Source organism: Lathyrus oleraceus, chromosome 2, assembly GCF_024323335.1.
Source record: "Lathyrus oleraceus cultivar Zhongwan6 chromosome 2, CAAS_Psat_ZW6_1.0, whole genome shotgun sequence".
NCBI classification, from domain to species: Eukaryota; Viridiplantae; Streptophyta; class Magnoliopsida; order Fabales; family Fabaceae; genus Lathyrus; species Lathyrus oleraceus.
In genome coordinates, this window is record NC_066580.1 from 469,520,795 (window position 1) to 469,547,014 (window position 26,220).

The 26,220-nt window shown below is 37.5% G+C and overlaps 1 long non-coding RNA gene and 1 other non-coding gene across 2 annotated transcripts; one reads left to right on the plus strand and one right to left on the minus strand.

Annotated features, from left to right (window-relative positions):
- The first annotated feature begins 454 nt into the window (after window positions 1-454).
- LOC127120475 (uncharacterized) lies at window positions 455-1,453 on the plus strand. Its single transcript, XR_007803209.1, has 2 exons — window positions 455-1,138; window positions 1,231-1,453. It is a non-coding gene; the product is annotated as an uncharacterized LOC127120475 (long non-coding RNA).
- Window positions 1,454-19,219: 17,766 nt separating this feature from the next.
- LOC127124982 (small nucleolar RNA R71) lies at window positions 19,220-19,326 on the minus strand. The gene has a single exon (XR_007804451.1). It is a non-coding gene; the product is annotated as a small nucleolar RNA R71 (small nucleolar RNA).
- Window positions 19,327-26,220: the final 6,894 nt, after the last annotated feature.

The following is a 26,220-nucleotide window of genomic DNA, read 5'->3' on the forward strand; positions in this document are numbered from 1 at the left end:
TACATATCTTCAAGTACGATGAGGAATTCAGAGCTACGTATTTTTGAGTAGAAAATCATGTATTTGTTGGTTTATTTTAGTGAATGAATTCCTGGGTCTCATTCTAGCGATTAGTTGCTTGAATGCTTGCAATTGGAGTCTTAAACGTTTGTTTGTATCGTGGTATAATGGATAAAACATTTTCCGTTTGTGAAAGGATTTTCGATTGCGAGGAGGTGAGAAAAAGATAATTTAATGTGTTAAATAAGGGGGGAAAACAACAAAATCCCAACATAATAAAAAAAAATACAACACAAAAAGAAAATAAGGGGGGCGAAGAGCAGAAAGGCCCAACGCTGGCCCGGTCCAAAAAGATTGGGTTAAACTTTGTTGACTCAACCTTACATATGGGATCAGAATACCACAAAATCAAGGGGTGATGAGATGGATACCATGGTAATGCAATGAGGGACACCACACTGGACCCTGGGTCAAGGTCCAAGTATGCTCAATCAAAGGCACAAACTGTGCCACGTGTCCTAGTAGAAAGGAAAAGAAGCTGATCGAAAGCAGCAAAAGACTCATGTGAGTCTCATCTCCATTCCCTCTTTCTCTCATCTCAAGCCATATTCTCCCTTCTCTTTCCACCATGTAAACACAATCCAACATTCTTTTTCTTTCATTTTTGGATCTACATGGGGGTTCAGTGATGAACACCACATGAACACCATGATCCAATTTCCAGATTTTCCTAGAACTCAACCATTTCAAAAATTGCAAACACAAACCTTACTTAAATTTCTCCCTCATCATGAATACATCAATCAAACATTCAAAATATGAACCCTAAGCCCAAATCAGACTTGCCTAAAACATACCCTAAACCTCAAATTTCTCATTATTTAGTGCAATTACATAGGGATTATATCAAGGGGAGTAACGAGAATGATAAAGCAATATGTAAAGGCGTGGAAAACGAAGAAAAAATTAATAATAGAGCCTCTCCGGAGTCTGAAACTCTGATGAGTTGCTACCTCGGGTAAATCTCTTCGTGATCGTGTGAGCAGGGTGCTGCAAAGCGTGAGGAGTGAAGAATTGCGTGACCTTAGGGTGTGAGTTGTATGGATGTATGATGGAAGATGGTGATGGCTATGTCAAGGTCATGTTATGTTGTTACACGCGTCCTTCACTGATTCAAACTATTTCTTTTTTCTTCTTTTTTTTCATTTTGTTTTGTTTAATGTCATGTAGGGATGATGAATGATGAATGTCATGTGGTGGATGTGTTGATGATGATGCAATGTTGTGGATGTTCTCATACTTTCCTTGTAGCAAGCAACTTATTTCTTTTCTTTTTTCACTTCAAATTACTTGTATGAATGATGAAGAATGAATGCCATGTAATATGGATGTTGTAATGTCGATGTTGTTTTGTAACATGCTTTTTGTAATAAAATTCAATTACATTTCCTTATTTCAAATGGCTGGAATTTTATGTTTTATGATGATGAAATGGATGTGGTATGATAGTTAGAGAAAATGTGACATTGTTGTTGTATAAATTTCATTTTGTTCAAAAAAATAATAAAAAAATTGTCTTTGCTGGTAATGTCATGATGTGTATGTGATGAATTGAGGCCAAGTAATGCATGATGTTAATGTAATGCCAACAAATTCTCCATTTTAGTTCAAATTATTTTTCAATTCATCTCTACTCTATCAAAATTATTTTTCAACATGTGAATGGAATGTTATAGATGATATGGTATGGTTGTGGCTTTCAAGTATATTATGTAAATATCTAGTGTAGTTCATGTGAGCTCAATACAATGTAAACGCTTTGATCAATTGTAACATTTTTTTTATTTTCAAAGTTTATTTGCAAACTAGATTTCAATTAAGTTGCTTTTGATCAATGTTATGGAAAATGATAATGATGAATCATGGCTAATGAAATGATGGTAATTAACTAACTAATATTTTTTATATGATGCATAAGTGAAATGAAAAATGACATGAACTAAGGAGTAAGACAAACAAAAGCACTATTTTTCTTATTTCTTTTTAAAACATGTCCCGGAAATTTTAAAAATGCAAATGTGTAATAAAGGGATAGGATAAAAAAGGAAAATGAATAAAGTAATATTTTTTTATTAATCCTTGAACATGGTTTTAAAATGACCAAAAAATGCAAAAATAGGATAAAAATGGGCAAATTCCAACTTGGACTTTCACTTTGACCAAGATCTTATTGAAATAATATATGTATATTGTTATTATGCTCTTGTTGATTTGCTTCCTCCCTTGTCCCATTTTAGGACACTGATACGCGAATGCATGTTGCAGTGAACCGCGGAATAACTGATATAGTTGATACTCGTCCCAAGGATTCGAGGGTGCTGTCGGATAAGCTTCGAATGCCTGGCTACAACCATGAAAAAAAAACCTGGCACTTGTGATCGGTCACCATTTTCACTATGTTTTCATTACTTATTCGACAAGAAACCAAGGATTCGGGAACATTTTGTGCGTATTATGGTACCTTTTGAGTTAGTTTTCATTTTCCTAAGTTATTTAAGCATTTTATCAATTTTTAGTTTTATTTTATGTTTTCGGGATTTTATACTTTGGTTGTCTGTGTTTATGCCCTCTAAGTCCACGTAGAAGATCCAACAGACTCAATGCGAGAAAGTGGAAAGTTTCAGCGTTCGAGGTAAAAGGATTTCTCAACACAGGAGGCCTAACACGATCACCCGTGTCACCTGACACGGGTCGTGTCAGGATAAAGGCAAATCAAACACAAGGAATGGCCAAGACAGGGCCCTGACATGGTCACCCGTGTCAGTTGATACGGCCCGTGTCAGGTCACCCGGGGCATGTCAAGAGAGAATTAGCAAGGCAGGGAGCTGACACGGCCACCTGTGTCAGTTGATATAGGTCATGTCAGCCCAAGCGCATAATCTTCCAATTTTTGGGCTTTTTATCTAGGCTTGAGATGCAAGGATGTTTTAGGGACTTCCAACCTTTGCCAAAGGATTTTTCACTATCTTAGGAGAGCTTCTACGAGAGAAGAAGACACTTTGGAACGAAGAGAGTACAGAGAATTGTTAGACGATCGAGAATTACAGAGATCAAGGAATTCAGAGAGCGGAAGATTTTCATGAGCGGAAGCAATTAAAGATCCAAGTCATCCAATTACTTGTAATGTGTATTTTTTATCTTGAATCGGTTATGAACAATATGAGTAGCTAAACCCCTCAATGCTAGGGGGTGTCCCTGATTTAGATCTGTAATGACTTTGAGTTTATGATTGCATTTATAATATTATTTTTACGATAATCTTTTGATATGTTTCATACTTTCTCTTTCAGACCAATCGAGATTGTTGTATGGTTATCAATTAGGCTGGGCCGTCATTGGTAAGGTTTTCATAAGATTACTCTGTAGTAGATATCACCTAGGACTAGGAATACCCTGTATGAATCAGAGCATTCTTGATATAATAAGGCTTAATTTCATCGGTAATTTCCTATGTACATGGAAATTAGGGTTGAATGATTAGAGGTTTTCTCACCAAGGACTTGGGAGAAATACCATTGAGAATTGATATTAATTGATATTTGTTGATGCAATAGTGACTCAGAGTTATTACAGTGACAAATTATACACCTTCCTTGGCATTGTTCCTCTTCCCTTGCAAACCCTTATTTTACAGTACTAATTTTTTTGCCTTTATTTTTATAATTTTGAATTTGAAAACCCCAACATTAGTTTTTGTTTAATTGAACGATGATTTGAACTCGATATTAACTTGCAGTCCTTGAGATCGACATTCGGGGAATTTCCCCTTTATTACTACAACAGGCAAAATAGTACATTTGTTATTTTTTCGATCAAGTTTTTAACACCGTTGCAGGGGACTTCTAAAATATATAGTTTAATTTTAGTTCAATTAAAATTATTTTTCTATCATTTATATAATTTTATTCACTAATCTGTGTATGCGAGGAAAGCCCTCAAATGAGTTTCTTTTTGACGCAGAAATTGAGAGAACCCTTCACCGGAGATGCAGAAACGCTAGATTGAATTCCAAAAAAGAAGTTCCCTCTGATCACTCAGATTCAGAAAAAGAGATTATGGTTGAAATTCCTCCAGTTCCACCTCCTCCACCTCCGGAAAGACTCCTAGGTGACTATGGAGGTGCAAATGCGTTGGGTGGTAGATTGAGCATTATTAACCAAGCGGTGAATGTAACTAATTTTCAAATGCGCCCTAGCATAATTAATCAACTTGAACAAAAATATTTCACCGAAAAGGTAAATGAGGATGCAAACAAACACTTATAGAGATTCCTGACCATGAGTACTACTTTGAAAATTGGGTGTCGTACTGACGAAGCAAAGAAGTTAAGAATGTTCCCGTTTAGTTTAGCTGGAGAGGCAGAAAAATGGTTATATTCTCTCTCAGCAGGCAGTATTACATCATGGGAAGAGATGGAAACTACATTCTTAAATGAGTATTTTCCAGCATCGGTATTTCTAAGAAAAAGGCATGAAATCTTGAACTTCAAACAGAAGCATGGTGAGTCTTTGGGAGATGCCTACAAAAGATTCAAAAGGGTCTTAGTAGCTTGCCTAACCCATAATATGGATCAGACTGAACAGATGTAGATGTTTGTTAATGGGCTGAAAATAAAGACAAAACAGTCGATTGATACAACAGTCATGGCTTAACAAATTTCTCAACAGCCACCGGTATTAAAAAGATTATTGAAGCGATAGCTGCCAATGAGCATCTGGAATTGTATGATAGGTGTACTAGTAAACCTGATGGAGTGCTTGATCTAAAGTTGGAAACTAATAAAACCTGGTTGAAAGATATAGTAACTGCCGCAGTGGAAAAGAAATTGAAAGCTATGAACATATGTACCCAACAGATAACTCAAGTTTAACTTGCTCAGACCATCACTTGTGAAATCTGTAATGGCTCGTACCACACTGTGTATTGCTTTGCCACCCCTCAACAAATTGAAGAGATAAATTTTTTGAAGCGGAATAACCCATACTCCAACATTTTTAATCCAGGTTGGAAGAATCATTCAAACTTCTCCTGGAAAGATCAGAGAAGGAATGTGTCATAATAGGGTCAAGGTCAATATCAGACTCAATATCAACAACAAGCTCCAAAGAAAGCGTACTGGGAGATTGCCATTGAAAACATGGTTGCTCACAATATGCAATTCCAAGTAGAGACGAGAAACAATTATAAAAACACTACCACCTCTATAAAAAAATATTAAAGCTCAGTTGGGTTAGATAGCACAAAAAATAGCAGGCTCTCGAACACTAGGTTCTTTACCAAGTGAAACAGTTCAAAATCCAAGAAACCATAAGAATGTTAATACTGTCATGACGGAAAGGGAGAAGGCCGCTAAAGATAAAAAAAAATCATACCACCTGGAAAGCAAACTGAAGAGAAAAATAAAAAGAATACTAAACCGGTGATTAAGTTACCCTACCCTCAGAGAGTGAAAAAGAAGGATCCAAGTAAGTCAGATTTTGAGAAATTCATGACAATGTTCAAATAGATAGAGGGTCATATGTATTTATTTGAAGCACTTGAGAGAATGCCCATGTACAAAAATTCATGGAAGAGGTATGGCTGAAAAGAAACCAACAGCAGAAAAATCGGTAGCCTTGAAGGAAAAGTATAGTGCAAATTCATTGGAGCAGAAAATTCCAAACAAACAGAAGGATCCTGGAACGGTAACAGTGTCATGCACAATTATAGAAAGAATTTTATAAAATGTACTAACTTATTCTGGAGCTAGTGTGAGTCTGATGCCATTATCAATCTATCACAAGTTAGGTATTAAAAATGTCAATGATACAAAGACAAATCTGAAGTTTGCGGATCACTCGAGAAAGGATGCATATGGTATAACAGAAGACATGCTGGTGAAAATAGAGGACTTGAGTTTTCCTGTTGATTTTGTGATCCTAGACATACCTGAAGATGAAGAAACACTCATCATTCTGGGTCGACCTTTCATGCAGACAAGTCGATGCAATCTCGACATGGACCAGGGCATGTTAACCTTAAAAGTCTACGATAAAGAAATAACATTGAATGTTATTGAAGACCAGGAGCTAGAGGTAGAAAAAGAACATCACTTTCAAGTAGGCTTGATCAGGATAGGGGTAAGAAGGCAAAGTAACACACTAACATTAGAAAAAGATATAAGAAGGCCTTCCCAAGTATCCCCACCTCTATTAGAAACTCCAACTCCTAGTTCCAGCCCAAACGAACAAGGAAATAAGCAGAAGTCTTATCCTCAAGGATGGGGAATTGGCATGGTAAAGAATGTTTATCCACACGGATAGTGAGGTAAATCATCGAGCCATGTGACGTTAAACAAAGCGCTTCGTGGGAGGCAACCCATACGTGTTTATTTTTAATTATTTTCTATGTTTGTTTGTTATTTTAGGTTTGCACAGTGCCTTGTATAAAAGGGTGAAGGTACTCACATAAAATACGGAAGTCGTACCAGAAGGAAGAACCATATCTGAGAATAAGAGAAAGGAAAATCTTTGATGAGTAACAAGTATCCTGACACGGCCTCTAGTGTCAGCTGATACGGCCCGTGTCAGGACCATGGAAAAAGTCTGAAAAATTGAGCATAACAGCAGCCTAACACAGCCGCCTATGTCAGCTGACACGGCCCATGTCAGGAGCACTAAAGACATGAGGAAATTGCACCTTAGCATAAGCCTAACACAACCCGTGTCAGGAATACTGAAGACCATGCCCATGAGAGTTGATGAGACAGGGGCCTAACACGGGCGCTTGTATCAGCTGACACAACCCATGTCAAGCCTGCAGATTTGAATTTTTTTTGAAAAATTTAAATTTTGTGTGGGACTCACCCCTCATTAATACCCACTAACCACCCATTCCACCCACTTTATCCTTCCCAAAATTCTGATTTCCTCCACTTTCCACTTATTATCTCTCACAAACATCATCTTCTCCATTTTCCACTTATTATCTCTCACAAACATCATCTTCTCCACCTTCTCTCTCTCAAAAACCCTCCCCTTCCATTAAAACCACACCATAAAGCTTCCACCTTTACCACCACAACAAACCCAAATCACAAACTCCCTTCACAAGTCCTTTTCCATTTTTCGCCCTCATCACAACCACGGTGTCTATTTTCTCTAATTCCAATTTCAAATTTCTCTTCAATTTTACAGGTACGAAAATGCCCCCAAGGAAGATTGTTCAGGGGAAGCAACAAATGGCCGAGACCTCGAGGCCACGAAAGAGGAGCAACATGAATCTGAACCCGCACAACATTGTCTTCGATAATTCAGAGCAAGAGCAACGGTACTCAGTTCATAGAAAGTGGAAGCTCACCCCCACCAGGTATATGTGCGAACAAACCCTTAATGATTTAGGCCTAAAAATTGAAGTTGATAGGATGTTCCATGTACTGGGTATGTTGGAATTCATGAGCCTCGAAGCGCAGACCTATGAGCGTATCACACTTGAATTTTTGAGCATACTAGAATTGCAACTGGAGAAACGGTGGATTAACACGACGGGGTACTACTATGGTACTCTCCGATTCTGCCTTTTTAATAATCATCATGAGTTTTCTGTTGAGGAGTTGGTAAGTATTCTCTGACTTCCACTATACGGGTCAGTTGCGGTCCCTGATGGGTTTTCTCCAAAAGATTTATGGACTGCCATTACTGGGATGACTGATTACACCTCAAAAGGCGCAAAAGCATTCGGCATCCAGAACTCGTGCTTCCGCTATGCCTAAAAAGGTATGGCGTACACTTTGTTTGGACGGGGTAATAACATGGTCGTGGCAACTCAGCGAGATTTGTTCTTCATGTACTCGATGGCACAAAATCAGGCCATCAATGTTGCTGCCTTTGCAGCTAATTACTTAGGGAGAGTTGGCCGGGCAGATTTCAGGGGTATTTCTATTGGGGGCATGATTACCTAGATTACTGAACATTTCGGTTATCATGCGGTTTTGCTTGAAGACACCCCGGTGACAGGTAAGGCAAAAATAGATATGGCAGCTCTCATCCAGCAAGGTATGATTTCTGTTGCACATAATTACTATTATGTTCTATTCATAAAAGGTTTATCATTGCACTTCCGGATCCTGACAGAGTAAGTATTGTTGATTGTGCTAATTGGTTGTATGTGAGTGTTGACCCTGATACATAGGAAGGATACAATGCTAAAAATCTGGTTGCAGGTGAATAGGTTATAGGTGAACAGATGAATGAAGATAAGCAGCATCAAGATCCGTTTGTACCCCCTCCCCAATAGTCATTCCATCAGTAGGGCATTGTTAGATGAGATGAACCTGATGATGCGATAGTTGATGTTGCACTTTTTGCCCCATTCTCCTTAGTAGGGCATTGTGAGTCACCCTAATTCTATCTTGTTCTAAAACATTGAGGCTAGTGTTTAGTTCAAGTGTGAGGGAGGTTTTATCATGCTTTTTGTTTTATGTTTTTATTTTATTTTATTATTTCCTTTTTTTTTACTATTTTACATTTGGTTTGTTTTTACTATTGAGTATCATTTGCTGCATGTATTTTAGGTTCTTGGTGTTATTATTGGATTAGGTGATTACCATTAGTGGTAGTGGATGAAATCACCATTCCACTTACTATTGCTTATTGTGAAGGATCTTCCTAAAAAGTTGATATTGTTGAAGAAAAGATCAGACGCAACTTCTCAAGCTTGACTAACGTAGGTTTCCTGTGCATTGCGAGTTGAGTAAGAAGACACACCATACTAGAAGTACTATGGAGGCTATCAAGCTTTACCTAACATAGTAAGTGCATAAAAAGCCAAACACATTTGTCATCATGAGCGATATTCAGGTATGTCTGTATCACTATGACTTTGCGTAGGTTTTCTGGGAATATCACTACATATATACACACACTGAGGCACGTTGTTTGAATAATAGCCATGAGCCTTTCTAATCATCCCTTTAACATTATCCCTTGTTAACCCCGTTTGAGCTTGTATCAGTTGTTTGTTTATATAACCACATAAATATAACCCACGGCCCAAACACTTCCTTACCCTGTTCAGAGTCAATGTTATGTCTTTAAGCTATGTTAAATTTTAAGTTTGGGGTAACCCCATAAGTATCTGAAAGTAAGGTGAATGCGGAAAAAATCAAGAAAAACGACCATCGAAAAAAAAAAGAGAAAAAAAAGAAAAAAAAATCTTTCGTGGTACGAGAAACGCACTCACCGAATGAGCAACACTCAGTTGAAAAAAAAATCAAAGAAAAAAAGAGAATTAATACAAACTGAAAAAGAAAAAGAAATGAGATGTAAAACAAACACAGTGAAAAGAATAATGACATTGGCTCTAGACCCAAACCACTTATTTCCCCTTTTGTTTGTATTTACCCCACCGTAACCCAAGCCTCGTTACAACCCAAAAGACCTCAAAAAGTGTGTGTTATGAGTAGTTGATACGAAAGGAGAAACTATTCAAATTTATGAGTTGATATTGCATATTCTAAAATGTGAGTGTAAACACTTTAACCCGGAGAGACTTGGTGAGAGTGTGATATAACCTGACATGTGAAGCAGTATGTCAATGTGGAAATGCAACAGAAAACTCATTAGGAAATGCAGGGACTATGAAAGGGAGAATGAACGCGTTGGCGAAAGATCTCAGCAGTATTGTGGTAAGAATTCAATTTTGGGAAGTGAAACACTTTTTCATGTAGAATATTACTTGAGGACAAGCAATGAGCTAAGTTTGGGGTTGTGATCGATCACCATTTTCACTATGTTTTCATTACTTATTCGATAAGAAACCAAGGATTCGGGAACACATTGTATGCATTATGGTACCTTTTGAGTTAGTTTTCATTTTCGTAAGTTATTTAAGCATTTTATCAATTTTTAGTTTCATTTTATATTTTTGGGATTTTATGCTTTGGTTATTTGTGTTTATGCCCTCCAGGTCCACGTAGAAGATCCAACGGACTCAATGCGAGAAAGTGGAAAGTTCTGGAGTTCTAGGAAAGAGGATTTCTCAACACAGGGGGCCTGACACGGGCCGTGTCAGGATAAAGGCAAATCAAACACAAGGAATGGCCAAGACGGGGGCCTGACACGGCCACCCGTGTCAGGTCACCTGGGGCGTGTCAGGAGAGACTTGGCAAGGCAGGGAGCTGACACAACCACCTATGTCAGCTGACACGGGTCGTGTCAGCCCAAGCGTAAAATCTTCCAATTTTTGGGCTTTTTACCCGGGCTTGAGCTGCAAGGACGTTTTGGGGATTTCCAACCTTTGCCAAAGGATTTTTCACTATTTTAGGAGAGTTTCTACGAGAGAAGAAGACACTTTGAAACAAGGAGAGCATAAAGAATTGTCAGACAATCGAGAATTACAGAGATCAAGGAATTCAAAGAGCGGAAGATTTTCATGAGCGAAAGGACATGAAGATCCAAGTCATCCAATTACTTGTAATGTGAATTTTTTATCTTGAATATGTTTTGAACAATATGAGTAGCTAAATCCCCCAATGCTAGGGGGTGTCCCTGACTTAGATCTGTAATGACTTTGAGTTTATGATTGCATTTATAATATTGTTTTTATGGTAATCTTTTGATGTGTTTAATGTTTTCTCTTCGGACCAATTGAGATTGTTGATGGTTATCAATTAGGCTGGACCATCATTGGTAAGGTTTTCATAAGATTACTCTGCAATAGATATCACCTAGGACTAGGGATACCCTGTATGAATAAGAGCATTCTTGATATAATAAGGCTTAATTTCACTGATAATTTCCTATGGACATAGAAATTAGGGTTGAATGATTAAAGATTTTCTCACCAACGACTTGGGAGAAAATACCCTTGAGAACTTGTAGTAATTGATATTTGTTGATGCAATAGTGACTCGGAGTTGTTACAGTGACAAATTATACATCTTCCTTGACATTGTTCATTTTCCCTTGCAAACCCTTATTTTACAGCATTAATTTATTTTGCCTTTATTTTTTAAAATTTTGAATTTAAAAACCCCAACATTAGTTTTTGTTTAATTGAACGATGATTTGAACTCGATATTAACTTGCAGTCCTTGAGATCGACATTTGGGGAATTTCCACTTTATTACTACAATAGGCAAAATAGTACACTTGTTATTTTTTTCGATCAACTTGCATACACAAACTCAAGGATGTTGTTGAATATGCTTTGAGTACCCCGACTATAATAATCAATTTCCCACAATGGCTCGTGTGCCTTTAAAAGTCAGGGATATTGTCGAATACACTTCTAGCCTCTGACTATAATAATTGATTTCCTACAGTGCCTCGTGCGCTTTCAGAATCCAGGGGAGCTATCAGAGACGTTTTGCACGCCCGACTATAACAACTAATTACCCCAGGGGTGTTATCGGATACGCTTTACACGTACGAATATAACATTTAAATACCCCATACCAGAGAAATACACGCTTTCACATGTAGCTAGCGTACCCCCTATAGATCTAGCCAATCTGAGGGCGAGCGTAGTGAAGTCTGGAGACGTCTACCTCGATCTAAGCTATAGCCTCGGGGCAGGGATGATGATCCTCTACCTTTTGACGGGTAAGATCATTTGTGGCGAAGAGTGCATTTCAAACCATACCCACATATAACCGACTTCATGCCCTTCATCTATAATTATAATTCGAAACACTGACACGACTAACCAGACTCATACCTAATCAATGTAAACATGATTAAGGCATAATCGTGTCTAGCTGGTTTGGCATGAAATAGACAGAAGTACAACTAGGAGCATAAATTCTATGAGCCAAACTCGTGTTCCACCATTTTCAATCTGACATACAAACATTTAAAACAACAATAATGCTTCTTCTGTTCAAGCTCATTCTGAGCGTAACCATGTGCTACTACCTTAACATTTTACCACCACATCGCGTGCACCTCGTTGCAACTCGTCTAAGAGTGAAACAACCTCACATGGATAGGCAAATACTTAAGGTCATTTACACTTTAAGCAACTATTATTTATTGCTTTTTACAACAAATAATAACACAAATTGCAGGATTCTGAGAGCAATCCTTAGCTATCCTCAAATCCCAACCATGAAATTACGTCAGTTTAAAAAGGAATAACATTATACCAAAAAGCGTAAACACTCGAAGGTAAAAACTAAAATTCATATGTAACAAATATTGTTTACAAGCCGAGGCACAAATGTCTGATCAAATATTATAGGAGCAAAGGAAAATGGAAAAGAACAAAATGGTGTTCAGATGTCAGTACTCAGCTTCTCAGATCTTGGACCATCTTCGGTATCCCTCTTAGATGAGTCAGATAAAGAGTTCAGATGATCTGCAGTGATAGCAATACAAGGATATAATGTTCGAGCTTACTCCAACATTTTGTCTCGGTCCATACCCAAGGCTTCTACTGCCCGCTCAAGAGATTGTTGAGATTTCTATAGAGCAACTACCACCTCCTATTTGAGACTCTCTAAAACATTATCCTGATCCTCCTTCCTCCGCTAAAGAACTTTTTGATCCTCTTTAAACACCCAACATGCTTCAGCCACATTCGTATAAACCTTCTCATTATGTTGCTTTCTTGCGACAAGGGAAGCCTTCAGCTCCTCTATCCGAGCAGCAAAAATGGAGGGTCGGTCATACCAAACCGCCTCTTCATGCAAAGAGCTAAGAGCATCTGCATTTTCCTAGAGCTCAGATAATTCCTTCTCAGCATCGTAATTTTGCTGCTCAAGGACTTCACATCTCTCCCCTAAGTCATCTTGTTCCCTTGAAATCTCACTAAAGCCCAGAACATCATCTTGGTCAACAACTACAATAGAAATAAGGGTCCTAACCCTAAACAAAGTACATGAGGCATATGCAAAAAAGCCCCGCCTGTCAGTCGCAGATAAATCTCTGATGAAATCTAGGTCTTCAGCAGCCACGACAATAGTAAACTCTTTCGGGGCTCTAGGTACCCGGGAATGGAGAATATCAGGAAGCCGGAAGAAAGGAGTCAGAGCAACTCGCTCATCATCATCCATCAAATGAGACCGTTTAGGAGAATGTCCTTTAGAAGGAGTGGACGAATTGTCACCCCGACTCCTATTGCTAAGGGAAGAAGAAGGTGAAGGTCCTCGAGCAGATAAACCAGTTGCAACAACAACCGACTGACCTCTTTCATGTGTCTGAATTGGGACAATAGTTTTAACCATCTCAGGGGAAGCTACCACAACAGGAATCTGAGCCTCTAGAACAAAATTACAAACAACGATAGGTGTTGTCAGTGTAACACCCCCATTTTTAAATTAATTAATTTTATTATGTTTTATGCGCTTAAATGATTTTATTGGTGGGTTGTGAATATTTTTGGTGTTGTTGGGAGTTATTGGGATTTTTGTAGAATTATTAGAGTTTTTAGTTAATTAGGTGAAAATAAGGGGGTGAAGGGAGAATTAACAAAAGTTGAGGGTAATTGGTGGGATTAAATAAAAATAAATAGGAATTAGGTTTTTTATCACATAAATAGAAAAATGGGGAGAGCTAAAAAGTCAGTACATGACTTTAGGGGAAAAAGGCGAAAAAGGAGAAAGAGGCAAGGAAAATATAAAGAGAGCTCTATGAAGGAGAAGTCAACCAAAACTTTGAATTGTTGTTGGAAATTAAGGTAGGGTGAGAACTACTCTTATATGTGTGTTAAATGCATGAAGGATAGAGAGGGATCCTCGCTCTCCTCTAGGTTTTTCTTATATATTTCCCCATTGTTGGTGTTTTATGAGTTTTCAAATGAGATTGTGTGAAACTTATCATGCTTGTTGTAATTCATATGAAATTTGTGACTTATTTTATTGATGAATTCCGTGTATGATGTGTATGTGCAAATTTGAGTTTGAATGTTTATGTTAATGGGGTTTTGGTTTGATAAACATGTTCTTAGATTTGGAAAAGATTGATGATTTTGTGATAAATTGATGTTAATATGACAAATATGTGTGGTACTTCATGGGTTATATGAGTAGGTGTGACTACTTATGTTTAAACTGAAGTGGAATAAGTCTACGTTGGAGAAATTTGATTTAGGAGTGAGATTCTCGTGAAACTTTAGTAGAAAAATGTTGCATGCAAGTTTGATTCGAATCAATATTACAACATGATTCGAATCACTAGTAAAAAATTAGAGAGAAAAGAACTCCTCTGACCCATTTGATTTGAATCAGGAAAATAACATGATTCAAATCAGACAAGGTTGATTTTGTTCAGATATTGTTTTCATTATAATTTGAGTTTCGTGACTCCAATTGAGGCGCAATTTAAGTTATTGAAAAGCTAACTTGTAGTAATACCTCATGGTAAGGTCTTAAGAGGTTAATAGTGTACTTGAGGACATGATTATATGGTGTTGCTTGTTATGTAACACTAGTTAATGGTTAATGACGATGAAAACATGTTGTTTTGATTGTTGTGATTGATTAAATTAATGATGACCCCATGAGGAGGGATGTTGATGTTGATGTTGATGTTGAGATGATTACTAATGAGAAATTATATGACCTTGATTTTTATGTTGACATAAAGTACTATGATGAGTTTAATAATATTTGAGACGTTTTACATGATTATATGTTGTGAAATATAATTATGTGTATGAGTTATGGATTGTTGGTATAATTATATGTTGATGAATATAATTATCTATTGTTGATATTGAGGAATGTATTTTAGAGTGATAACTCCTGTGATTACCTCTATTAGTATTATGTACAGTTTGAGGTGGAACCAATGATGTTGTTACCCCAATATGCCATTATTGCATAAATCATGCATCATATGTGTCAGTGATGTATTGTTGCATATTAATATGTTATATGTATATTGGTGACTGTTATCATATCGTGTTGCATTATGGTGGGCAATGGGGTTCAAATATGACCTATTGTTGATTATTTTTATATTACATTGTTATAGCATTTTCATGCATCATGTATATTAGAGATATGGTTTGATGATGCTTGATGATGAGACTAAATCAGTAATATAACTCTGATGTCCAAATATTGGTGATGAGATTTTCAGTAACATAACTCTAACATCCAATTGGTGAGTATGATGGTACCATGTGCATTTGGTGATGAGGAGATGAGTATATTGCATATACACATGTACTGATGATTGTGATTGTTTTTATAAATATGTTGATGATTGGTGAGAGTTGTGAATGCCATGATTTCGTGGATGCTTGGTGTGTACCACTATTTATTACTTTTACACCATTAACATATTTTGAGCATATTCTCACCTCTGTTTGTTTGTTGTATTATTTGTGCTCCTCTAGAATATAAGAAATCAAGTAGAGGAGTAGTTGTTTGTGCTAGAGGACATCGTTGAAGCCTCTTTAGTTATTTATCATTCGGGTCTTTAGTGGAGTCGTTATGATATGTAGCATTGAAGACGGGTTGTCTATATTTCATTGTTACATGTACTTTTCACTTTGAAGTTTTTGAACCACTTTGTTATTCATTTGTTGTTGTTAAGTTATATGTTAAACTCTATTGTTTCTGCTGCTTAATTCACATGATTATATTTTTTTGTTTCTTTATGTTTGGTGAAACATGCGTGACATTCTAAGTGTTGGGTTAAAGTTGAATTATCTTATTAAATATTGTGTCGGGGAATTAGGGTGTTACATAATGGTATCATAGTAGGTCGGTCCATATGGTCAGGTTGTGTAATTTTGTTTGTTTCCTGGTATGTGACATGTGTGTGAAACTTTGTCGATGCTCATTTATTTTTCTAACCGCTTGCAAGCAGAATTGGGATTGAAATAAGTGGGGGAGAAGCTTTTGATTCTCTGAGATGTTTCAGGTGTGGAGGGTGGTTCAGTGTGCCATTAATTGTAAGAGTGCAGGTGTTGTTGAGGTTGTGTTGTTTCCCAAACCCAAAGAGAGTACAAATTTGAGATTCATGTTTATCGGTCGAGTTGAGATGTCTTGAGGGAGAATGATCAAGTACTTATGATGTTCTCTTCTTTGAGAGTGGAGAACAAGGTGGCGGCTAGTGATATGTCAGTCGTGTGTGAATTTCCTGATGTTTTTCTTGAAGATATTTGTGACATGCCTCTAGAACGTGAAGTTGAGTTCGCCATAGATTTAATACCTAATATTATACATGTGTCGGTGGCTCTATATAGAAAGTGTGCATCAGAGTTAGGCAAGTTGAAGAAATAGTTAGAAGATCTACTTGATAAGAAGTTTGTTAGACTCGGTGTGTCACCATGGGGAGTACGTGTGTTATTGGTGAAAAAGAAAGATGGTAGCATGAGGTTATGTGTTGACTATCGACAATTGAATAAAGTCACAATTAAAAACAAGTATCCTCTTTTGAGAATTGATGACCTTATAGATCAATTAGTAGGTGCTTGTATTTTTAGTAAGATTGGTTTGAGATCGGGTTATCATCAAATTCAAGTGAAGGTTGAAGATATTCCTAAGACTTTTTTTAGAACCCGATATGGTCACTATGAGTACTCAGTGATGTCGTTCGATGTGTCTAATGCGCCATGTGTGTTTATGGAGTACATTAACATAATATTTCATCCATATTTATATCAGTTTATTATGGTATTCATTAACGGAATCTTGGTGTATTCGAAGTCGAATGAAGAGCATGCAGGAAATTTGAGAGTTGCGTTGCAGAGTTTGCAAGAGAAGAAGTTATGCGAGTTGTCCAAGTGTAAGTTTTGGTTATGTGAAGTGAGCTTCCTTGGTTACTGATAACATGAAATTATATCACATTTTAGGACTTAATTCAATTAAATTATATTATTATTTACTTTAATTTATTTCATTTTATCAGATATTACGCGGTATTTCCTTTCTATTTATCTCAGGTATCTATTTGAAGCAAAAGTAAAAAAAAGGAAGAAAAGGAGGTGCAAAAAGAAGTTTTTGGAAACAAATAGCAAAAGCCAAGCCCAGTCCAAAGAAGGCACAGGCGTTGTGCCTGTGACGAGCGTCACAGAGGCTGTGACGAGCGGCACGCTGTATACATGCCTGTGACGAGCGTCACACATGGTGTGACGGACGTCACACCATTCCCCTACATTTTTGCCTTCAGAGACGTTGAGTCCTATTTGCACGCTGAATCCTATTTCCACGCCTATACCTCTGTTATGTGAAGACCCTTTGACGCGGACTACTTCTGAAGACCGTTACGAAAAGTGCCAATATAAATACCAGCTTTGCAAACCCTTCCTCGGTTCCACGCTCCCAGACAGTTTTCCAGTTTTAGTTTTTCTTTGCATTTTTTCTTTTTCCAGCAGCTTAAGCATATTCCTTATAGTACCTCTTTTATAATTATTATATTGTTTCTTTAGCAATTCTATTTTCTTTTCTAGCACTTAATTAATTTTTCGCACAATAGTTTCTACACCGGGAACTATTGTGTACCTTTTAACGGATCTAACCTTACGTTAGAATCTAGTTTTTTTTATTCCTTCGTTTTATTTTTTCTGCCTGATTGAAGAATTCAAGAACAAATCCAACCGGTCTGTGGTGGAGTGTTCAAGACTGCTATTTAATTATTCAGGTTCTATATTTATTTGTTGAATTTATATATGCTTGTTTTTACTATTAATTTATACTGTTTGCCTGCGATGAGTCTGTTTATGCATGATATTTATTTAAGTCTGTTTAGCATGTCTGGCTAATTTATTTAGGTATCGGTACGTAAAGTAAGCGGAATGAAGGAATCAAAACTAAGTTGGTTTATTTAAGTTTAAAATTAAAATCACTCTTTTTACGGTCTCAATTTACAGGTTTAATAACAAAGTTTTTGTACGAAAGTAAAAGACATAAAGAAGTTAAAATCAATAGAGCGAGAGTTTGAGGTTTTGACTGGACAGTGTAAATTGGACATTAATTCTAGATCAGGGCGAGAGCAATTTTTAGAGTTAATTAAATTCTAACCTTTTTCAAAAAGTATTTTTAAAGATTGAATGTGAGGGCGAGAGTTAAGCATTTGAATTTAATTATATAACCTAAGTCAACAGAGCGAGAGTTTGAGATAAGGGTGTTTAAACGATTAGTGTTTTCTTAAAAGGAGTTTCTACGGATTCTATTGTTTTCAAAAAGTGGTTTTTGACTTGACTATAAGTGACAGCTACGTTAATATAAAATCATAGTTTATTCAACAGAGCGAGAGTTTGAGATAAAACTTTTAACCAATAGCGTTAACTGAAAAGATTTATTTTTAAAACCAAGAAACCAATAAAGAATTGATTCCCTAATTACGATGAATTACGTACCGATATCCGCTTATTAGATATTAACTTTAGATCCTATTTTAGTTTTAGTTTTTTCCCCCAAAAATCAAAGTATTACCTGCCTTAGCTTTACGAAGTAACCTTAGATAATGGTATATCGATTCATAAGTCCCTGTGGGATCGATATCTTTTAAAACTACGCGATAGAACTGTGCACTTGCAGTTTGTACCCCAATTCGACTCATAAAGTCGAGCGATCAAGTTTTTGGCGCCGTTGTCGGGGACTTTTATTTAGTCGATATCGTAACTCTCCTGTTACGCTGTAGAGACTAAGGCTTTTCTTTCTCTTTTCTTTCTTTCGTTGATTTGTATGCCACGCACTCGCTCACAAGGCGAGCCGCTCTACTTACGAATCAACGATATCGAACTATATCTCCGAGTCTTACGACGAATTCGGGAATATCGTGCTGCAAACAATCTACCTCCTATAGAACTTCCTGATTTCAAAAATATTTTCCCTTCGATACCCGAGATGGCAGAACCAGCTCGTGCTCTTAGAGATTACGTCGCTCCATCGCAAGATGAACCGCATTCAAGTATTGCTCCACCCGCAATCGAAGCAAACAACTTTGAACTCAAACCTTCACTGTTGCAGGCAGTGCAACAGAACCAATTCTCTGGAAATCCTACCGAGGATCCTAACCTTCATTTATCCGTATTTATCCAATACGCTGATACTGTTAAAGCTAATGGTGTCACTTCAGAGGCAATTCGACTTCGTCTTTTCCCTTTTTCACTAAGAGATAGCGCTAGAAGATGGCTTCAATCTCTTCCTTCCAACTCAGTCACCACATGGAACGAGTTGAAGAAAGTTTTTCTTGCTCGATATTTTCCGCCAAGCAAAACAGCTATGTTAAGAGCCCAAATAAATGGATTTAAACAGAAAGATAACGAGTCTCTTTTCGAAGCATGGGAAAGATACAAAGACATGATGAGACTTTGTCCACATCATGGTTTAGAAGACTGGTTAGTAATTCATACATTCTATAATGGTCTCCTGTACAACACGAGGTTAACAATAGATGCTGCCGCAGGTGGTGCACTAATGAACAAACCTTATGCTGACGCTTACCAACTTATCGAAAGCATGGCTCAAAACCACTATCAGTGGGGAACCGAACGAACAATGGTGGAAAAACCTCAAACGAAAACTGACATGTACGAGATAAGTAACCTTGATCATATTAATGCAAAAGTGGATGCTCTGGTCCAGAAAATTGAAAGTTTAAATGTATCACCTCCAGCCACCGTAGTTGCCATAACTCAGAATTGCGAAGTCTGTGGAATCCAAGGTCACACTCCTGCAGATTGTCAACTCCTAACAGGAATCCAAGCGGAGCAAGTAAACTATGCTCAAGGAAGCCCCTACTCGCACACCTATAACTCAAATTAGAAGAATCATCCCAATTTTTCATATAAGAGTAATAATGCTCTATATGCACCTGGACAATCTCCAAATCAAGCCCCAGCTATACCTCCGGGATATCAGAAGCCGACCCCATCTACATCTAACAATAACGCCCCTAGGAAATCCAACTTGGAAATCATGATGGAAAACTTTATAGCTTCTCAACAGCAAACCAATAAAGATTTCTTAAACCAGAATGTACACAAACAAATTAAACAACTAGCAAGTAAAGTAGATGCCCTGGCTACTCACAACAAAATGCTGGAAACGCAAATATCACAAGTAGCTCAACAACAAGCGCCTACTGCTGCCCCAACTGGTACATTTCCTGGCCAACCCCAACCTAACCCAAGAAGCCACGCTCATGCAATTATACTGAGAAGTGGAACAGAAGTGGAAGGACCGTCTGACCCAAGGATAGAAAACCAAAACTCTAAAAGGTCAACTGAGGAAAGTGAACCTAAGGAAAAGGCAGAGAGTAATAAGGAAATCGTAGAAAAGAAGGAACCTTATGTACCTCCACCACCTTATAAACCACCTATCCCTTACCCTCAGAGGCTTATTAAAACCAAAGATGCGGGCCAATTTAAAAAATTTGTCGACCTACTAAAACAATTAAACGTCACAATTCCGTTTACATAAGCTATTACGCAGATGCCCTCATATGCCAAGTTTTTAAAAGAAATTCTTTCTAATAAAAGAAAACTTGAAGATAGCGAAACCGTTACACTTACTGCTGAATGTAGCGCTATAATACAGAATATGCCTCCTAAACTTAAAGACCCAGGTAGTTTCTCTATACCCTGTCACATAGGAAAATTTGTCATTGACAAAGCCTTATGCGATTTAGGAGCCGGTATTAGTGTTATGCCTTTATCCATATGCAAGAGACTTGAAATGGGAGAATTAAGACCAACTAAAATGTCTATGCAACTAGCAGATCGTTCCGTAAAATATCCTGTAGGAATTCTTGAAAACGTTCCAGTACGCATAGGTCAATTCTACATTCCAACGGATTTTATAATTATGGATATTAGAGAAGATGAAGTTACACCCATTATACTGGGAAGACCGTTCTTAGCAACTGCCGGTGCAATCATAGACGTAAAACGAGGACGACTCACTTTCGAAGTAGGAGAAGAGAAAATTGAGTTCATTCTTTCCCAATTTTTGAAAGCACTTGCAATAGAAGATACATGTTACTTCATGGATATCATCGATGAATGCATAAAAGAAACGGAGTTAGAAAAAGACAAATCATCTGACTATCTTGTAGAAGACAAACTTAACCAATGTTTAGCAATAACACCGGACCCTACGCAATGCCTTAAGAAACCAACCTTAGACCTGAAAACACTTCCCAAGAATCTGAGATATGAATTCCTAGACTTAGAGCTTGAACGACCAGTGATAGTTAATGTTGACCTAGGAAAGCTCGAAACAGAAAAACTCCTGCATATCTTAAGAAAATATCCAACCGCACTAGGTTACAACATCACCGATCTTAAAGGAATAAGTCCTTCTATTTGTATGCACCGCATCATGTTAGAAGAAGACTGTAAAACTTCTAGGGAACACCAGAGAAGACTAAACCCGATCCTGAGTGAGGTAGTGAAGAAGGAAATAACCAAGTTATTAGAGGCAGGTATCATATATCCTATATCTGATAGCAAATGGGTTAGTCCTGTACACGTAGTACCAAAAAAAGGAGGTATAACAGTCATTGAAAATGAAAAAGGAGAAACTATAACCAAACGAATCGAATCGGGATGGAGAATGTGCATTGACTATAGGAAACTAAACAAAGCAACCCGAAAAGATCATTTCCCTTTACCATTCATTGACCAGATATTAGAACGATTAGCAAAACATTCACATTTCTGCTATCTAGACGGTTACTCAGGTTTCTTTCAAATACCAATTCACCCTGATGACCAAGAAAAGACAACGTTCACGTGCCCTTTTGGTACCTTCGCTTATAGACGAATGTCGTTTGGCTTGTGTAATGCTCCTGCAACTTTCCAAAGATGCATGATGGCAATATTCGCCTATTTTCTAGAAAACATCATGGAAGTATTTATGGATGACTTTTCCGTATGCGGACAAAGCTTTGAAGAATGTCTTGAAAACCTAGAGAAAGTTCTAGAGCGATGTGTAAAAGTAAACCTAGTACTTAATTGGGAAAAATGCCACTTTATGGTACAAGAAGGAATTGTTTTAGGACACATCATCTCAAATAGAGGAATTGAAGTAGACAAGGCCAAAATAGAGGTAATCGAAAACCTTCAACCTCCGAAGACTGTGAGAGAAGTACGAAGCTTCTTAGGACATGCCGGTTTTTACCGACGATTCATTAAAGACTTCTCTAAAATAACTAAACCGTTGACCGGATTATTGATGAAAGATGCTGAATTCATATTCGACAATAAATGTTTAGAAGCATTTCAAACGCTTAAACAAGCACTGATCTCCGCACCCATAATGCAGACACCAGATTGGAATGAACCATTCGAAATAATGTGTGATGCCAGCGATTACGCTGCAGGTGCTGTTTTAGGGCAACGAAAGGATAAAAAGCTTCATGTTATATATTACGCAAGTAGAACTCTAGATGAAGCACAAATGAATTACGCCACAACCGAGAAAGAACTTCTAGTAGTAGTGTTTGCGCTAGATAAATTTTGTTCTTACTTAGTCGGAGCCAAAATAATCATCTACACTGATCACGCTGCTATCAAATACCTCTTAACTAAAAAGGATGCAAAACCTAGACTCCTAAGGTGGATCCTGTTACTACAAGAGTTCAATTTGGAAATCAAAGACAAGAAAGGAACTGAAAACGTAGTAGCAGATCACCTCTCTAGACTTGAGAACCTTGAACCGGAAAGAACAACAATTAACGATGATTTCTCATACGATAAGCTTATAGCTACTTTAGAAGAAAATAACGCTGATAAACAGGTAGAAACTACCTTAGCAATATCTGTTACACCGTGGTACGCTGACCTCGTCAATTATTTAGCTGCCGGAATAGTTCCATCTACCTTATCCTACCAACAGAAGAAACGATTCTTCTACGACATAAAACATTATTACTGGGATGACCCCTTACTTTTTAAAAGAGGTCCCGATGGTATTTTCCGTCGGTGTATACCCGAAGAAGAGGCAGAAAGTATAATCCAACACTGTCACTCCGCTCCTTATGGTGGACACGCAAGTACATCCAAGACCTGCTCTAAAATCCTACAAGCCGGTTTTTACTGGCCAAGTATATGGAAGGATGTGCATGCAGCTATTAAGAAATGTGACAGATGTCAACGCACAGGAAACATATCTAGACGTGACGAGATGCCACAAAAGGGCATTTTGGAAGTAGAGATTTTCGACGTGTGGGGAATAGACTTCATGGGACCTTTTCCATCCTATTTCGGCAACAAATACATACTCGTGGCAGTTGACTACGTATCAAAATGGATTGAAGCTATAACTTCCCCAACTAACGACACACGAGTAGTAACTAGACTCGTTAAGAATATAATATTTCCAAGGTTTGGTGTCCCAAGAATAGTAGTCAGTGATGGTGGATCGCATTTCATATCCAAAGTACTCGAAAAACTACTGCTTAAGTATGGCGTAAGACATAGAGTAGCGACACCTTACCACCCTCAAACCAGTGGGCAAGTGGAAGTATCTAACAGAGAAATCAAACAGATACTAGAAAAAACAGTCGCCACTTCAAGGAAAGACTGGTCATTGAAATTACCAGAAGCTTTATGGGCATACTGAACTGCTTACAAAACACCCATAGGGACAACCCCATTTAAGCTAATTTATGGAAAATCCTGTCACCTCCCGGTAGAATTAGAACATAAAGCCTATTGGGCTATTAAAAATCTAAATTTAAACTATAAAGCCGCCGGTGAAAAGAGAATCCTTGATATAAGCGAATTATAGGAACTCAGAAGAGACGCTTACGAAAATGCCAGAATTTACAAAAAAAGAACAAAACAATGGCATGACAAGCGAATATCGAGGAAAATCTTCAAACAAGGCGATACAGTCCTTTTATTTAACTCCAGACTAAAGTTATTTCCGGGAAAACTACGATCTAGATGGTCAGGTCCTTTTCAAATCACCAATGTTTTTCCCAGTGGAGCAGTAGAAATTAAAGGCAAATCTATGGAACCATTTACCGTAAACGGGCAACGTCTAAAACATTATCACTATGCAGAAAACAATGAAGATTCGCAAGTCTTGCACTTAGACGAAATGCCTCCAGAAATTATAGATTATAATTGATTGTTTTTATGTCGAGCTTGCGACATTAAACAAAGCGCTTAGTGGGAGACAACCCACAATTATTTTATTATTTCCTTATTCTATTATTATTATTTTTCTATTTCTTCCTTAATTATTCTTTTAATTTCTGTTTAGTATTCATTCTTAATTTATCTTAATTTATTAAAAACTTTTCTCTTCTTTCGGCATTTGGCCAAATCCTGACTAAAACTCTTGTTTTTCTTTTCTCTAGCTAACACTAACCTGATGGGACATATTGATCGTATGGGTATTAAATTCAGAGGAACAGCTCAGAAACAAAAGTTTGAGGAACTAGCCACGAGAAAGATGCTACCTAGCCTGTATGCTGATGACTGGGCAATGACTGCCCTTGGACTAAGATAAAGTGTCCTGTATTTGCTGAATCAGATAGGGTGGGAAACCGCTCCTATCCGTAGACAATCTGTCACTTACCGGAGACTGACTCTAGAATTCCTTAGTTCTCTGATCTATCTACCCAGCCATGGAAAAGGAATAAGCAGAGGTTTTATACAGTTCAGAATGTTTAACATGGAGTACCAATTTAATATTCAAGATTTTACCAACCTTTTAGGCTTCCCTACATCCTTTGACACATTAACAGTGAGCCAAGAGGAACTTTTCGAATATAGAGAACTCGAACACTTTTGGGGTAACTTGACTGGAAATGACGATCCCGAGGAACATGAGTTTCTCTCTGGAAACATACATAATCCGGCCTTTCGTTATTTCCATAAGATCCTGACCCACACCTTATTTGGGAAGAAGCCAAACAGTACCACAGTTTCACGTGATGAACTCTTCATCATATTTTGCGCTTCTCAGAACCGTCCAGTAAACGGTGCCACTTTTATGTTAGCAAATTTGGACCACCTTATCCAAGATGAGCGAGCACCAATTCGAATAGGCGGTTTGATAACTATGATAGGTAATGCTATTGGATTACGTCAACCTATGCTTGACTTAAGCCCTTTTTGTGGCATTACTACTATGAGTATACCCTTCCTTTTCAACACTTTGTTTATAGCAAACCTAGGGTCTGATGAGTTTGAGCTTATTATTGATAACCAAGTTCTTTGCCTATTCACCATGCCCGATCCTAGGACTAGTGTTCATAACCGCAACAACTGGCTCTACAACCTGAACGAAACCCCCTCTCCTGCTAGATCCACTGAATCCATCCAGGACTATGAGATTTGTGATGACTATGAGATTTATGATGACCAGATTCCTTATGCTGAATCAGATCCTCAGACACCATCTGGATATTATGATATTGATCCTCCTCCTCAACCTGCTCAGACCGAAGAATCGGCAATACCCGACCTTAGACATCATATGCCCGGAACTGATTATAACACTGCCATGGAAGCTTTGATGTCAGAACAAGATGCCCTCAGAGAAGAATTCACTAGCTTAAGGCACGAATTTCTGGGATACATGAACAGTATGACAAACCAGTTTCACGAGTTGCTATACCGTGTTAACTCCTTTGCTCCTCCGGCCAGAGATCGTGCAGACGGATAGAATTTATTTATTTTTCTTAGTTATTTAGTCTTAAGTTAGATTAATTATTTAATGTTATTTCAAATTATGTTCGTATTTGTTTCTCTTTCGCACTTTTTGTTTTTCTCCATTGTTACATTATGATTATTTTATTGAAGCTATTTATTCATTTTATTATGTAATATCTATTATGCTCTCTACTGTTGCTGCCTACATGACTTATTAAAGAACAATATATTTATGCATCATTGTGCAAAGTAGAATGACGTGCAAGAAAATTAAATAGCAAAATAAAATAATCTGGAGCAAAACAAAACAAAAATAAAAATAAAAATAAATTACCAAGTTATTCTGAAGAACGCTAGCTGAAGCCATGCCAAAAAGACTGTGTGACGAGCGTCACACAATCTATGACGGACGGCATGCCAAGTACCTGTTACGACCGTCACGCCCCTGTGACGAGCGTAACACCTTTTTGACTAGGTGAACGTTACAGTGCCGTTGGAGACGAACGTTACACCCTTTCACTTTTTACCTTCCCCATTTATTCCCATTAACCCACACTTATTCACTTTTCAACCACCTCCTTTCCAACTTCCAAATTCTTTTCCTATAAATAC